The sequence below is a fragment of the Cyrtonyx montezumae genome, unplaced genomic scaffold (assembly GCF_038088225.1).
Source record: "Cyrtonyx montezumae isolate F1298 unplaced genomic scaffold, pur_monq_1.0 scaffold_67, whole genome shotgun sequence".
In the NCBI taxonomy this organism is placed as follows: Eukaryota; Metazoa; Chordata; class Aves; order Galliformes; family Odontophoridae; genus Cyrtonyx; species Cyrtonyx montezumae.
The window spans coordinates 479,936-495,863 of NW_027072075.1; the positions used below are offsets into that span (position 1 = coordinate 479,936).

The 15,928-nt window shown below is 46.5% G+C and overlaps 1 pseudogene; it reads right to left on the minus strand.

Annotated features, from left to right (window-relative positions):
- Positions 1 to 1,000: 1,000 nt before the first annotated feature.
- The window catches only part of LOC136057468 (A-kinase anchor protein 13-like), a 39,279-nt pseudogene continuing 24,351 nt past the window's right edge, over positions 1,001 to 15,928 (minus strand).

Genomic DNA, 15,928 nt, shown 5'->3' on the forward strand with positions numbered 1-15,928 from the left:
GAGTCATAGAGGCAATGAGAATCCCATTGAGCCTTAAGCAGTGTCATAGAGACGTGCAGTGTCATAGAGCCTTGAAGTGTCATAGAGCCTTGCAGTATCATAGGGTCATAGAGACTTCCAGTGTCATAGAGCCTTGCAGAGTTATAGAGCCTTGCAGTGTCATGGAGGCATAGAGCCTTCCAGTGTTTTAGAGCTTTGATGTGTCAAATAGCCTTGCATTGTCATAGAGCCTTGCAGTGTCACGGAGCCTTGCAGTATCATAGAGGCATAGACACTTCCAGTGTCATAGAGACGTGCATTGTCATAGAGTCTTGCAGTGTCATAGAGGCCTAGAGCCTTCTAGAGTCATAAAGCCATGCAGTGTCATAGAGCCTGGCAGTGTCATAGAGGCTTGTAGTGTCATAGAGAGTTCCAGTGTCATAGAGGTATAGAGACACACAGTGTCATAAAGCCTTACAGTGTCATAGAGCCTTGCATTGTCATAGAGGCATAGAGACTTCCACTTTCATAGAGCCTTAAGCAGTGTCATAGAGCCATGCAGTGTCATAGAGGCATAGAGACTTCCAGTGACATAGAGCCTTGCAGTGTCATAGAGGCATAGAGACTCCCAGTGTCTAGGAATGGAAGCACTTCAAATAAGAAAAAAAGGGAATCTGCTGTCCTACAGCAGTAACTGTGCAGGAGACACATAAATACAGCAGGTACATTCATGAAGGTTCCCAGAAAACAGATACATGCAAACACTTGGTACAACACCACACGGCCAAGAGCAAGCCACTTAGAAGTGATGCTCTAGCCCAAAATATATGCATAGCCCAGCTAAACAAGTCTTTGAATCTCATATTCTCCTATCAAAGAAGAAGACAAAAAACACAGTGGAGTTGTGTGCAATATTGGTGAGATAGCCAGTGTTAAGAGAGCAGCTTCTCACTGTGCCTTTAACGCTAATTGGAGTTATGAATGTGTATCAAAGGGAGAATAGAAATCTAATTGCCCCAAATCACTGCACCTGCAACATAAAATTAAACTCCCTCATTCTGCAGATGCACAATAAATACAGTCCTGCACATCCTAGTGGAAATTAAACCCTGATGCCTATAATCAGCACATATCATCCCGCTGGCAAGCAGATGACAATTAGCAAATTCCCTGTCTGAACATCCAAGGTTAAACAAATAAACGACATAGTGGGTTCAGCTGAATGTATTTAAAAGCCTACATGTGCTCCAACTACAGCAATGTATTTTCTTTTACATTATCACCTATTGAGACAAATTCACTTATCACTACAACGAAGAAAACAGCAATAGGATCGATTCTTACCTCGCTGTTCCTTTTCAATATGAGCATCAGGTTAGCACTTCCAGCCTATGAAAAGAACACACTTAATATGAGGAAAAATGAGAAATCACAACAAATGTGTTCAGAAGCTGAACTAAGGACAGACACATTAACTCCCCTCCCCCCCACATTCAATTCTGGGATGATTCATGTATATTTTCAGGCACCAAATCACATTTAATTAGGTATCATTTGGAGTTACGTGATGAATCGATCCACAGCAAGAAGAAAGAGGACAAAGTAAGTAGCAAAGAAGAAAGACAAGTTCTGTGTGACCTTGTCATGTCAATAACGATGTACAATTAAACACATGCTTCAGCTGATCTGCAGACAGACGGCACAACCTCTGCCACAAAGGAATACTACTCATCTGAAATGGTTCCCAAGTCAGGATTTTAGCTACAGCAGTGTTTTGGACTCCGTACTTCCAATTTACTTTAAATTATTAGGATCCATCTCCTTGCCAACAAATTCAGGCCTTTTTCAAGACTTGAGTCATCATCACTCCCCTGAACTTAGAGCAGTACCACAGATAAACCATGCAATACCTTCCTTAAAACACCATCTGATTCAGTTCTCCGTAGGTCCTGACCATCGTCTCCTTCATCCTTTGTTCTACCTAAAGCAACAAGGCAGCATTGGCATTGCTTATTCAGCATCTTAAGCCACAGATGAACTCTCTAGTGTCTGAGAAATTTCATATGGACAACTGAGATGTGTCACAGAGCTCTTCAGACTTTAATCAAATGGATTTGCTTCCTTCATGCACTGAACGTGTGAATTCAGATGAAGATTGACTTTGGTTTCAAACAGTGTCCTGATAAATCTGACATACACCTTTAACTTGTGTTCTGTCTAGCCCTTGAAATGCTTTCTGCACAAAAATTCCCCACACTGGCTAAGAAGTCATGAGGCAGAACAAAAGCAAATGGAAAAAAAATAACAGTATCATCTCAGAGTGCATTGTTGCAGTTACAGTTTCAATGCCTCTCTGTCCAAATGCAATTGACAGCTGGGTTAGATTGCTGTGCAATACTGCTGTGTGATTTTATGCTAACAAGTCCTCAGTAGTCATCAGAAATCTCTATCTCTGAAGGGATGCTGGCATCTCTGTCTAGCTTCTCCCTGCACGGCTCCTATCATGGCCTCGTGGGGCCAGGAGGGCTGCAGCCATCATGGATCTCTCCTCCCACCACCTTTCCAAGGCATACTTTGCTACTAAGGGCTGACCCTCACCCTCCTAACAGACCTGTTTTTGCTACAGTTCACCACCGGACCTTCCACAGCTGAACGAACAAGCCATGCTTTATTTTCCTAACATCTCCCAAGACTCTATAACTACTGAACTGCAGTCTAATTCAAAAGAGGGTGCTTTAAGGGGAAATAAAAATAAAATCACACACACAAAAAAAAAAAAAAAAAAAAAAACCAACCCAAAAACAACAAGCAACAGAGAGCATGGTGTGGGGGAGATAGCTGGGCAGTGAACAGCCTGAGGTTGTCTCATTCATTCATCACTACAACAAAAAGAGGCCCAGCTCTCAACAACCAACCCTCTCCAGCCCTCAGCGTGAATACATTTGTCACGATGATGACAAGGCCTGTTGAGAGCTTTGCAGCTCTCCAATAGCCAGGAAAATCTCTACATAGTTCTCATGTCTGACTGTCTGGAGCTAACACTGCTCCTTTAATGCAGAAGGTCAGACAAGGTCCCACATCCCAGTGCTGAGACAGACACTATCGCAGCAAAACTGGCTGTATTGGGAGCATGAGAGACCACAGAGAAAGGAATTCTGAGGATGGGGAAGTTTCTGATGACAAGGGGAAAGAAAGAACGTGAAGAAGGTAGTTTGTAATGAAATAAATGCTTGTGAGCAGCATGTAAGTAAAGCAGGAAAGACGACTTAGAGAGAAAATAGATGGGAGTGAAGAGTTCAGATGTTTAATCCTCACAAAGCCAGCAATTCTCAACTACCATTTCACCTGTACCCTTTGTCAACGGTTTACGGGCAGGTTTGGCCCGGTTCCGTGACGATTGGTGCGGGGGACCCACGGACCCACGCCCCAGGAAAAGGGAAGGGGGAAAGGGAGAAGGGAAAAGGGAGATGGGCCTAGAAACAAAACAGCGGCAACAATCTGAGGAGGAAAGCTAATTTACTAAATAAGATATCAGAAAGCAAAATAACACAATATAATACAATATAATTGGAATTAAAGCTAATAAATCAAATAAAATGAGCAAGAGAGAGTGTCCGATAAACCGAAGGCCTTACGCTAACGCTGAAGGCGGACGGCAGCGAGCACCCACTGCTGAGTCGATCCCAAAGGAAAAAGAGTGTCCCGTGACCGCAGACAGTTTTTATCTTTCCCTCTGAGCGTAAACACGTAAAAACGCAAAGCATCACAAAGTCCTCTGGGGAATGGAGTTCTTCTCTTCTGAGACAGGTATACCTGGAACTATTGATGATCCACGGAGCTGGAGCATTAACTCTTTAACTCTAAATGCACTACATGATGTTATGATGTGGAATACCAGTACCAAAAATCATAAAACCATGACATTTCACCCCTTATTCCACATCACTACATCATGTCTGATATATATGTATAGAAGAACAGTGATTAACATGCATTAAATACACACACACACAACATATATAAGTATATACATGGAATTAACGACTGCACTCGCCCAACATCAAATTCCCTTGTGGTACACATTGAACATCCCCATTCTTCTGCATCACCCACCAAGTGGACCCAGGTCCCTGAGCAAAAACAGTTCCACGGAGAGGTTTACCCTTTCCAGAAGCTGGAAGGACCCAAATTGCTTTTCCCAACATGTTCTTCACATGTACTACAGGGACCTTATCTCCCTCTACAGTAGGTAGAGATCTGGATTGGGCAGGACCATCGCGATTGATGGATCCTCGAGTGTTGACCAACCAGGTGGCTTCTGCCAAATGCTTCTCCCAGTGCTTAAATGTTCCGCCACCCATTGCTTTCAATGTGGTTTTTAACAACCCATTGTACCTTTCAATTTTACCAGAAGCTGGTGCGTGATAGGGGATATGATAAATCCACTCAATGCCATGATCTTTGGCCCAAGTATTTACAAGAGAATTTTTGAAATGAGTCCCATTATCGGACTCAATTCTCTCTGGAGTGCCATGTCGCCATAGGACTTGTTTCTCGAGCCCTAAGATGGTGTTTCGGGCGGTAGCATGGGGTACTGCATATGTTTCAAGCCACCCAGTGGTTGCTTCCACCATGGTGAGCACATAACGCTTACCACTGCGAGATCGTGGCAAGGTGATATAATCAACCTGCCACGCCTCCCCATATTTATACTTTTGCCATCACCCTTCCCCCCAAAGAGGTTTCATTCTCTTGGCTTGTTTAATTGTGGCGCATGTATCACAGTCATGGATAACCTGTGCAATAGCATCCATAGTTAAGTCCACCCCTTGGTCTCTAGCCCATTTATATGTTGCATCTCTTCCTTGATGGCCAGAGGTCTCATGGGCCCATCGAGCTAAAAATCATTCACTCTTGTGTTGCCAGTCCAAGTCTGCTTGAGCCACCTTAACTTTGGCAGCTCGATCTACCTGATGGTTATTTTGTTCCTCAGTTGCCCGGCTCTTAGGAACATGAGCATCTACATGGCGCACCTTTACAACCATATTCTTTATTCGGGCAGCAATGCCTCTCCACAGTTCAGCAGCCCAAATAGGTTTACCCCTCCGTTGCCAACCATTTTGTTCCCATTGCTGTAACCACCCCCATAAAGCATTTGCCACCATCCATGAGTCAGTGTAAAGATAAAGCACTGGCCACCTCTCTCGTTCAGCAATATCTAAGGCCAGCTGGACAGCCTTTACCTCTGCAAATTGACTTGATTCTCCTTTTCCTTCAGTGGCCTCAGCAACTCGTCGTGTGGGGCTCCACACAGCAGATTTTCATCTGCGGTGCTTACCCACAATGCTACAGGATCCATCTGTGAACAGGGCATATCTCTTTTCATTGTCTGGTAGTTCATTATATGGTGGGGCCTCTTTGGCACGTGATACCTCCTCTGCTGGTGTTGTTCCAAACTTTTTACCTTCAGGCCAGTCCATGATCACTTCTAGGATTCCTGGATGACTGAGGTTCCCCATCCGAGCTCGCTGTGTAATCAGCGCTATCCACTTACTCCAAGTGGCATCAGCAGCATGATGGGTAGAGGGAACCTTTCCCTTGAACATCCAGTTCAGCACTGGCAATCGAGGTGCCAGAAGGAGCTGCGTTTCAGTACCGATTACTTCGGAAGCAGCTCGAACCCCCTCGTACGCGGCTAAGATCTCCTTCTCAGTTGGAGTGTAGCGCTCCTCAGACCCCCTGTACGCCCGACTCCAGAATCCAAGGGGTCGGCCTCGGGTCTCTACAGGAGCTCTTTGCCACAAACTCCAAGTGGGACCTTCCTTTCCAGCAGCAGTGTAGAGGATGTTCTTAACATCCTGTCCCGTCCGCACTGGCCCCAGGGCCACGGCACGGGCTATCTCCTGCTTAATTTGCTCAAAAGCCTGCTGCTGCTCAGGGCCCCACACAAAATCATTCTTCTTCCGCGTCACCCGATAGAGAGGGCTCACAAGGAGACTGTAGTTTGGAACATGCATTCTCCAAAAGCCCACTACACCCAAAAAAGCTTGGGTCTCTGTCTTACTTGTGGGTGGAGACATGGCAGTGATTTTGTTAATCACATCTGTAGGGATGTGACGACGTCCATCTTGCCACTTTATACCTAGGAACTGAATTTCCTGTGCAGGCCCTTTCACTTTGCTTCGCTTGATAGCAAAGCCAGCTCGCAGAAGGATCTGGATTATTCTCTCTCCTTTCTCAAAAACTTCTCCTGCTGTATTGCCCCACACAATGATATCATCAATGTATTGTAAGTGCTCAGGAGCATTGCCCTGCTCCAATGCAGTTTGGACCAAGCCATGACAAATGGTTGGGCTGTGCTTCCACCCCTGGGGCAAACGGTTCCAGGTGTACTGGACGCCCCTCCAGGTGAAGGCAAACTGTGGCCTGCATTCTGTGGCCAAAGGAATAGAAAAGAAGGCATTGGCAATGTCAGTGGTGGCATACCACTTGGCTGCTTTTGACTCCAGTTCGTACTGGAGTTGTAGCATGTCCGGCACAGCAGCACTCAGTGGGGGTGTGACTTCATTCAGGCCACGGTAATCTACCGTCAGCCTCCATTCTCCACTGGCTTTACGCACCGGCCATATGGGGCTGTTAAAAGGTGAGTGAGTTTTGCTGATCACTCCCTGGCTCTCTAGCTGACGAATCAGGTTATGAATGGGGAGCAAGGAATCCCTGTTGGTGCGGTACTGCCGTCTGTGCACCGTTTTTGTAGCAATCGGTACCTGTTGCTCCTCCACTTGGAGCAACCCCACAACAGACGGATCTTCTGATAGGCCAGGCAAAGCAGATAGCTGCTTAACGCTGTCTGCGTCCACAGCAGCTATTCCAAAGGCCCATCGATACCCTTTGGGATCCTTAAAATATCCCCTTTTGAGGTAATCAATACCAAGTATACATGGAGCCCCTGGGCCAGTCACAATAGGATGTTTTTGCCAGTCTTTACCAGTGAGGCTTATTTCAGCCTCCAACATGGTTAACTCTTGGGAACCCCCAGTCACCCCAGAAATATAGATTAAGTCTGTCCCTTGGTGACTCGAGGGCATTAGAGTGCACTGTGCACCAGTATCCACCAGGGCCTTATATTTTTGTGGTTCTGATGTGCCAGGCCATCGAATCCACACAGTCCAATTATTATCCCTTTCCGCCCCCTGGCTGGGGGCAGGGCCCCTCTATTTGTTACCTCTGTTATTTTTACGGCTACTGCTGTGTCCGGCAGTCACTGGAGCAGTCACCTTCTTGGAGAAGTTCACCCTGATGGTTGATCTGTTTCGTAACTCTTTTACCCGTGCCTGAAGTGCAGATGTGGGTTTTTCATGCCACTTCTTCATATCTTCCCCCTGGTCACGTAGGTAGCGCCACAAGGCAATACGTGACATAGTCTTACTCTTGTCACTTCCTCGAGCAGGAGAACGTCCTCTTTTGATAGCTGAGACGTTACTGTTTTGGGAATCCTGGTTCCCATCAAATCTATCAGTTTCGTCATAATCAAGCACAGTAGTCAGTTCGTCCATTATATCTTCTTGATTGCTCTCTAGTCTGTCCAGTCTTTCAGTTACCTTTACCAAGGCTGAAACATAAGCTCGTAGAGGGGTTAAATGTAACTCAATGTCTTGAAGTTTGTTAATCAGGTCATTTATAAGGGGTCTTCTTTGTCTTCTGCCATACATTGCTGCTAATGTACTGGCATACCTGTCTGGTGCAGTCCTCGTGAATATACGCCACATAATTGGTGTACATCTGATTCTCTCAGGGTCATGGTCTTGGTTTGGTTCATCATGAATGAATGCAGGGTCATGTAACATTTCCACCACAGCATATTCTCTCAAATAATGTATGCCCTTTTCCATATCAGACCATTTCTTTTTCTCAGGCAACAGATCATCTCTGAAGGGATATTTTTCTTTCACGGCTATCAGCATCCGCTTCCAGAGAGTGAAGGGTCTGTTGTGGCATGTACTAATGCCTCTATCAATGGCAGAGTCCCTGGCAATGCTACCCAATTGGCGAGCTTCGTTACCATCTAGCCACACACTGTTGGCCCCACTGTCCCAACAGCGTAGTAACCAGGTGACAATAGGTTCACTTGCATGGCGTGTAAAGTCTTTTCTCAAACTTCGAATTTCATTCATTTTCAGAGGTCGAGTAACATCGGTAACAATTTCTCTTTCATCTCCATCTCCTACTCTATCAGGACTCATTGCCCTTCTAGGCGTTGGTGACCGTGATCTTGTTGGGTGACTCTGCCCTCCTACTGGAAAATCTAGAGTTCTGAACCACTCCTCTGGACCTCCTTTCTCCTCTTCTCTTGCAGTGTCTGATTCCTCTACTTTCTCTTCTTCTCTTTCAGAGTCTGCTTCTTCCACTCTCAGCTCCTCCTCTTTCTTCTCTTCTAAGGGAGTTGAGACTTTTTTCATTTTCCGTCCTCTTACAGGGGCAACTGACATCGATTCTGGTATCACCTGTGGTTGATCATATTGTTTAGTATTAATGATCATTCTCTCTAGCTCGGCTTGAAGTTCATCTCGCTGAGCTATGAGGGAATTTAGTTCACCTTGGAGCTTGTCTTGTTGAGCCCGAACATGGGTCAGTTCATTTTCGTAATGGAATAATGTACCTTGGCAGGAAAGATACTCAGCTTTGAGGTGTTTTTGGTCAGATTGGAGGGTGTCTAATTCAGATTGGAGGGCATCTCGCTGGGACCGAAAAGCATCCATATTGGATTGGAAAGCATCTCGTTGAAAACGGAGGTTGTCTCGCTCGGTCTGGAGGGTGTCCATGTTGGATTGAAGAGCTTGTTGTTGAGACTGGAGGGCATCTCTCTCAGATTGGAGGGTGTCTCTCTCAGTCTGGAGGGTGTCTCTCTCAGATTGGAGGGCGTCTCTCTCAGACTGGAGGGTGTCTCTCTCAGATTGGAGGGCATCTCTCTCAGTCTGGAGGGCATCTCTCTGTCTGGAGGGCATCTCTCTCGGATTGGAAGGCGTCTCTCTCGGATTGGAGGCGTCTTGTTGAGACTGGAGGGTGTCTCTCTCGGATTGGAGGGCGTCTCTCTCGGATTGGAGGGCATCTTGTTGAGACTGGAGGGTGTCTCTCTCGGATTGGAGAGCTCCTTGTTGAGACTGGAGGGCATCTTTCTCAGTCTGGAGAGTGTCTCTCTCGATCTGGAGGGCATCTCTCTCGGTTTGGAGGGTGGTTTTCTCGGTCTGGAGGGCGTCTCGCTCGGATTGGAGGGTGTCTCTCTCGGATTGGAGGGCGTCTAGATTGGACTGGAGAGTCTGATTGTCAGTTAAAAGACTCTCTTTCTGGATCAGGAGACTGTCCCTTTCGGCTCGGAGACTCTCTCGCTCTATTTCAGAAACTCTATGCCTCTCTGGGATAGTATTGAATAAGGCCCGGTAAGCATAAGCCAGACCCCAAATAATTTGGGCCTCCTCAGATCTGTTTGAGCCGCAACATCCCTGTCTCAAATATCTGCTTAAGTTCTCAGGATCTTGAAGGTGTTCAGGAGAAAAGTTCCATAACACTGGTGATGCCCATTTCTCTAAAGTCTCTCCTAAGTCCCTCCAAACTCCCTGCCAGTCAGTATTCTCTGGCTCTGGAGAGGGTTTTCTCAAAATATTATAAATACAAATACTGAGTAAAAGTACATTCAGGGAGACTGATACCACAGTCATAACAAGCATTGGATGGGCATTCAGAAAACGCATAATGAATTCAAAGGAGAGGCCAGGAGTCTGTTTAAAAATCACAAGTTCCATAGAGTTAGCAACTTCATCTGGAGTTACTCCCTCTGGAACTGAATGCCACATCATATTCAAAAGCCAGGTAGGTATTTCCATCAGTGTGTTTAGTTTATCATATAGAGACCAAGCTCCATGGATCAGACTGGCAAACTTAATTAAGTCCCAGTACGTTCTGAGCATTACAAGGGAAAAACTGATGAAATGCAGTCCCTTTAAGACCAGTTTAAAAAGAGAAAGCATTTTTTTTTTTCTTTTGTAAAACTAGCTGGCAGTACCCAAATATCCCAGGACAACTGGCAGTACGCCCAGACTTCAAGGTCGTGTTTTGCCGTACAGCACCTGCAGTACAGATAAGCCTGGCTAACGAGAGACAGAGATTCACTCTAAAAGTATGTCTCTGCCCGGCTAAAGCAGCTGGTTTTGCCCCACGTTGGGCGCCAAAAATGTCAACGGTTTACGGGCAGGTTTGGCCCGGTTCCGTGACGATTGGTGCGGGGGACCCACGGACCCACGCCCCAGGAAAAGGGAAGGGGGAAAGGGAAAAGGGAAAAGGGAGATGGGCCTAGAAACAAAACAGCGGCAACAATCTGAGGAGGAAAGCTAATTTACTAAATAAGATATCAGAAAGCAAAATAACACAATATAATACAATATAATTGGAATTAAAGCTAATAAATCAAATAAAATGAGCAAGAGAGAGTGTCCGATAAACCGAAGGCCTTACGCTAACGCTGAAGGCGGACGGCAGCGAGCACCCACTGCTGAGTCGATCCCAAAGGAAAAAGAGTGTCCCGTGACCGCAGACAGTTTTTATCTTTCCCTCTGAGCGTAAACACGTAAAAACGCAAAGCATCACAAAGTCCTCTGGGGAATGGAGTTCTTCTCTTCTGAGACAGGTATACCTGGAACTATTGATGATCCACGGAGCTGGAGCATTAACTCTTTAACTCTAAATGCACTACATGATGTTATGATGTGGAATACCAGTACCAAAAATCATAAAACCATGACAGCCTTTTTTCTAATCTGATATTTAATCTATCTACTAGCATTGCAGAAGATTAGGGAAAACCAACCAGACCATCTGCTGAAGTCCTTCAGAAGCAATAGGACAGGATGACATTAAATATCACAAAGAAATGCTGCTGTGGGAACTACATACCCTTGGAGGCGTTCATCTGGTGACTGTCAAATCCTCCAAAAGTTTCTGCCCTTTTAGGAAGAGAGATGGGGCCAACTCCTCCTTCTTCGTCAATGGTAGCACCACTGAGCTGCTGCACGAGGGTGCTGTCCAGGTTGCTGTTGATCAGGTCTTGCAGCATTTCCACTGAGAAGATAAAATCAGCAGTCTCTCTGTTACAGACCACCTCAGGCTTCTGAGCTATTTCCATCTCTACCTTCATGTGCTTTCCTACACTAAGAAGACCTGCATCTACAATGACATGAGCAACATGTGCCTTCCCTACAAAAACTCACAACAGCATTTAATAATTTTCACTCTTTCCAAAAAACACACTGTAAAGTTGCGTGAGTTTTCATCCAACCTTGCATTTGCCAACAGACTGCTTGTTCCTTGCAGGGACTCTGAATGCTGGCAGGAATTAGAGTCCCCTCAAACCTTGCTGAGCCCAAAACACAGTGAAAGACATCACAGTCCATTTTTCAGACAAGGATGAAAACTTGGGCTATCCCTGACCTCAGCTCAGATTCAATGTAGGGTTGTTCTCTGTGTTTAGACATCTTTGTGCCTTCCTTCAACAGCTATCAATATCTGCTTCCTCTCATGAGCCTCATTACCTGTCCCTGACACAGCACCATGAGCAGCAGTATCTCTTAACTATGCTGACATTCATTCACTGGGAACAAACAGGCTTCCCCTGTAAACACTGTGCTTGAGAACCAAGGGATTCACTGAAGGTGAGAGTGCTGTTTAGTGCCACGCTGACATTGCTCACCTTCATTTATTGCAGTTTTCAAAAGGGCCTCTCCTTTTGGTGCTTCCTCAGTGTCGACTCTCAAGAGCAGTCTGGAACCCGGCACGTCCTCTTGCATAGAGGAGTCTGCCATGTCACAGCCTTTTCCTCCATCAAGAGGAAGATTTGCCTGTCCTTCTGCTGAAGCTGTTCTGTGGGGGTGAGCAGAAAAAAAAGGAATGAAGACCGAAAAGAAAAGCTTTGGGAAGGAAGGAGAGCAATTTTTGAGATATTGGCCCCATCTACTGGAACGTGGTGACACAGCTCTGCCCCTTGCAATCCTGCACAGTGACAACATGCAGCAGGCACAAACCACCGAGACACGAACAAGGTGAGGTGCAAACTAGGACTGCAACCATCTGCTGGATGCAGGATCCTCTGAAAGAGTTCAACTAAGCACATACAAAGGGCCACAAAACCCAATGCAACCAGTGGTGTAAACGTCTCTTTTTCTTTTTTTTCAAGGTCTGCCCTTCTGTCCTGGGCAGCTCCTCACCTTTCAGCTCTCTGATCCGTGTGTCTGACAGTTTCTTTTCAGATTCAGACTCACAGGGGACTCCTTCGTCTTCATCCTCATCCCTGCACAAGAGAGACACATCTCCATGACTATCAGAACATGATCCCGTGCATTGCTCACCCTTCCAGAACATCTTGGTAGCTTACATGGTACTTATTGCGTCTTGAAGAGATGGTAAAACCCCAAGGGAAGTGATGTAATAGAAAAGCACCAAGCTGTGTAGTCAGCACGGGTTCACCAGAGGGAGGTCATGTTTGACTAACCTGGTGCCTTCCATGATGTCATTACTGGCTGGGTGAACAGGGAGGAGAGTAGTGGATGTAGTCTCCCTTGATTTCAGCAAGGCATTGGACACTGTCTCCCACAGCATCCTTCTAACATAGCTGAGGAAGTGTGGAATAGATGAGTGGACAGTGAGGTGGGTTGAGAACTGGCTGACTGGCAGAGCTCAGAGGGTTGTGATCGGCAGCACAGAATCCAGTTGGAGGCCTGCACTTAGCGGTGTTCCTCAGGAGTCAGTGCTGGGTCTGGTTCTGTTCAGCATCTTTATCCGTGACCTTGAGAGGGGATAGAGTCCACCCTCCGCAGGTTTGCTGATGATCCAAAGCTGGGAGGAATTGCTGACACTCTGCAAGGCTGTGCTTCCATTCAGCGAGATCTGGACAGACTGCAGAGTTGGGCAGAGAGGAACCAGATAAAGTTTAACAAGAGCAAGCGTAGAGTCTAGCACCTGGAGAGGAATATGAACGTGCACCGGTACAGGTTGGGGGATGATCTGGGGAGGAGCTCTGAGGAGAGGGACCTGGGTGTCCTGGTGGCCAAGAAGGACAGTGGGATCCTGGGGTGCATTAAGTGCATAGCCAGCAGGTTGAGGGTGGTGATCCTCCCCCTCTACTCAGCCATGGTAAGGCCACACCGTGAGGATTGTGTTCAGTTCTTGGCTTTTCAATAGAAAACAGACAGGGATCTGCCATGCAACTTGGGCTGGGGAGCTGCTTTGCATGGGAATTGGACACCATGATCTCCAGATGTCCCTTCCAACCCCTGCAATTCTGTGATAGAGATCTGTTGGGAGCCATAGCACCCTATTAGGTGTCATAGGCACCACTAGGGACCCATAGTGCCCCATAGGGAGACATAGCACCCCATGGAAACTTCTTCACACTTCCTCTGGCTCGAGAAGGACACAGTTGGTAATGGGCAGAGGGTTTTGCTGTGACAAAGAAGTTTGCTAGGTCAGGGACTGACAACTTTGAAACCATGTTCCAGCAGCAGGACATGAATCTTATCCTAGGCAACATGTTCTGGAAGAGAATGTCAGCAACTCGAATGACAGGAACGTGCTGTTGCACATGGGGGCATTCTGGAAGGTTTACCAATTAGACTTCTTCATGAGATCTCCTGAGATTGTTTCTGTCCTATTTCTACACGTGCTTTCTTTCTTTCTAGTCTGCAGTGAACAGCCTGGTGGAGGCGATGCAGAAGCTGCAGTTGAAGGATTGATGGGAGGAGCAGCACTCTGAGTGCCGCTGTAAGAGACTAATATTTTATATCATTGCCTCAAAGTTTACTGATGAACATGTCTGAACATGTCCAAGCTAGTCCTGGGCAAGGGTTGTGAAATCCTTTGTCTAAGGGACAAGCAGATGGGCATGTCCTGGGGCAACGAAAGAGAGATAAGCTGCAGCTCAATGGCCGCTGAACACTCTTTTGTGTGGTACTCATCTCCGTGGGGAGATAGCCATCTCAGGAGATGCTTGCCTGGCAGGCTAGCACGGGATTTGCCACGTAGGCAAGAGAAATGAAGGATAAAAGAGGGATCGACCACCATGAGATTGTTGTGGTTTTGTTGGTGTTGCTGTGTTGGTGTTCTTCCATCGGAAACCTCATGATCTGATCCCTGCTGCTGAACTCCCTCCTGGCCCTGCTGCCTGAGACATGATGCTTTCTCCTGGACCTCACCGCTCCTTCGAGGTGTTCTACCATCTGAACCCTCACAAGCTGATCACTGTTCACTGCTTCTCTGGCGCTGACTGATGCTGTTCCTGGACTTTCCCCACGCTGCTTCTCCGGTGCCGCTTCTCCAGGACAACTGCTTGCTGCTCAAGGCTGCCCGTCGCTGCTGCTGTTCTCCCCGCTTCTGCCACCCCTGCTCTTCTGCCTCGGACCATCAGAGCTGCTTGCAACTGGACTGCCCCTAGGATCCTGGCTGGTGACTTTCCCTGCGTTGCACAAATCCTTGCTTCTTTCCTATCTTTCCTATCGCTCGCCTTCCCTTCCCCATCACCCTTAACAATGTCTGCCTTCCCCATCTCCCTGGTTTATAGTGGTAATAAACTGGTCAGATCAACATTTGAACCGTTGTTTCTTAATCTCACGCTGGGTATATACATAATCTAAGAACCTCGTTGCCCTCCTTTATATTGGAGCGTGACAGCCGCCCAACTTGGTCTTAATCAATAAACAATCAAGGTTATGGATTCACAAAGAGCCCATGGACCAGTTTGTCCAGCAGCGTACTATAAGCTGCTGCATGACTTTTGGTCTGGAGTAGCATCCGTGCAGCTTAGGACCACCAAGCTCCCATCCCAGCACTGTGGGTCTGTGGGGTGGTCTTACTGCTGTCACTTGCTCGAGCAAGAGAATGTCATATTTCATAGCTGAAATATTGGATGATGCACGTTGGGAGGAAGCCAACTTGATCAGCCCCTCCAGTAGACTGTCTTGGTAACTCTGATCATTGTCAAGTTCGTTGGTTTCATCACGATGGGGCTCACACATCCTCAAGAGTAGCGGCCTTGCAGAGGACAAGATTCAACTGGATAAGTCACAAGTGTGGAACAGATGAGTGGACATGATGGGATAACATCTGCATAGCAGCAGCTGGAGAAGTACTGCCTGTTCTGGGAAGATGCTGCCCAAGAAGCACCACCTAGAACTGGATGGATGGATGGATGGATGGATGGATGGATGGATGGATGGATGGATGGATGGATGGATGGATGGATGGATGGATGGATGAAGGAGGGAGAGACAGCAGACACAGAAAATTGGATTGGTTAAAAATTGTTGGGAACTGCTTAAAGTTGTCTTTCTCTGTATATTTATTTATTTTATAAAGTTGTCTTTCTCTGTATATTTATTTATTTTATAAAGTTGTCTTTCTCCAACCCTGATATCCGCAGCACTCATCCTTAACCCTGCAGAAGAGAGACACATCTCCATGACTATCAGAACATGATCCCGTGCATTGCTCACCCTTTCAGAACAGCTTGGTAGCTTACATGGTACTTATTGCATCTTGAATGATCTGTATCCAAGTGTTACGCTCTCCTTTGGAGCTGGCATGCACTTCCACCATTTCAGGATCTTCTGCCACCATACTGATCAGGAACAAACCCTGCTTTTCATGAGCCACTTCCCGTACAATTAGCTTCTTCAGAGAGATCACAGTGGATCTCTGGTCCTTCAGATGGAAATAAATGGGTGAGGAGCGGCAAAAGAACCTGGAAATGAACTAGCACTCAAAAGGTCCCACTACCAATACAGCTAACACTCAGGATGTAATTATTTTTTGAAGCTACTGGCTCATTAGAAAGTAAAGCATTTTTCTGTGGTCAAAAAACAGAGAAGAGCTTGCTTTCTTCCATCACTCCTGGAGGAAAAGCAATTTC